The sequence below is a fragment of the Lepisosteus oculatus genome, chromosome 3 (genome assembly GCF_040954835.1).
Source record: "Lepisosteus oculatus isolate fLepOcu1 chromosome 3, fLepOcu1.hap2, whole genome shotgun sequence".
NCBI classification, from domain to species: domain Eukaryota; kingdom Metazoa; phylum Chordata; class Actinopteri; order Semionotiformes; family Lepisosteidae; genus Lepisosteus; species Lepisosteus oculatus.
In genome coordinates, this window is record NC_090698.1 from 26,539,129 (window position 1) to 26,540,679 (window position 1,551).

The following is a 1,551-nucleotide window of genomic DNA, read 5'->3' on the forward strand; positions in this document are numbered from 1 at the left end:
TCCAAGACCAGAATTTGGAAAACATGATTTGGAGTATCCTCCAGAGACCTACACATTGGCAAGAAAAAGGGAAAACTCATTTCTGGCTTATTGGGAAAGGTTTAATAACTGGTTCTAGTTCTGGATGTTCTGGTGCTCTGTTAAGATCTGCATACACACGGGCTTCATGTTTGTCCTTCTTTGTATTAGAACATAAGGCTGTTATGCCCAACTCCTCTAGCTCTTTTTCTTTCAGTAGTTAATTGATCCAAAGCTCTCAGCCAGCTCTTTCCTAAAAGGAGTCAATATATCAGCTTCAACAATATCAGTGAACTGTCTGTGCAGCCATATTGCCATTCATGGCCTCCTATTAATCCCTGTCTATGAATTGGGTTCATCACTCTGATCTCCTCCTTAATGATAGCTGATGTGTGGTGAGTGTACTGGTGCACTATGGCTGCTGTTGTATCATCCTGGTGGGGCTGCACATTGGTGGTGACGGGGAGTCCCCATAACCTGTAAAGTGCTTTTGAGTGGAGTGTCCAAAAAAGTGCTATATAAGCGTAAGCAATTATTATTATTGATAAACAATTCAGTATGATCCAAAGCTCTCAGCTCACACTATTCTACGAGAGCTTATCAGTGCATTGTACATTTTAAACTGTACCCTAAATTTCTTCTGCTCACGTATAAGGCATTAAGTGCTTTAGCTCTTGATTATTTAAAGCACTTTCTGCTTGAATATAGTCTAGCACATAACTTTATACTTTACCTGCTAAATCTGACCTTTTTACTTGTTTATTTCACTTTGCTTTTAATTCTGTTGTGTATTATGTGTGCTACTGAGCGCTCAATGCTTCTTGCAAATGTCTCAAACAACAATTGCCTTGTTATCATTTACATAAGATCCTATCATGTCGACCATCTTATGAGCCCAAGGCAGCTTCAATATTCATGTACATTTTGCTTTTATTAAGCATTCAGATGTTGTACATGTTTGTCTTTATACTATACCGTTTGAATTATTTTCTTATTAGGTTCTGTATTGTTTGGGTAGTGCAAGCTGTGCCCTGTTTAGGATATGTTCTTGTTATTTGGTCGTGTTCTTTTAGGAAAGCTTTATGGCCTAAGAATCATGACAAACATAGGAACAGGTAAAGGTTTATTCCATGCTGAAATGAAAAGAAAAAGAGACAGCGTTTTGCCTTTTTCAGGTCCCAAACATACATAGGACATATATAAACATAAAAACGAACAATGACAAACATGACAATGACAATACCCCTCTTCATTTAAAAACAGTAAAAACTAAATCATTTATATTCTGAATTAAACATAGATGTGAATACATTATTGTGCACGAAATAATCACATTTCTCTTCAGTCAGGTGAGACTCACGAATTCTTTCTCATCTCTTGGACTGTCTACACAGCCAGGTATCAAACTCAGCTGACTGAACTGTAGGCATTCTGGGTAGTGTAGTTGAGTTGAGAGTATGCCCAATACCTGTCCCTTCTAAAACACTACAGACCCTATAAGGCATTGCGACAGCTAAGCATGTGCAATGCACG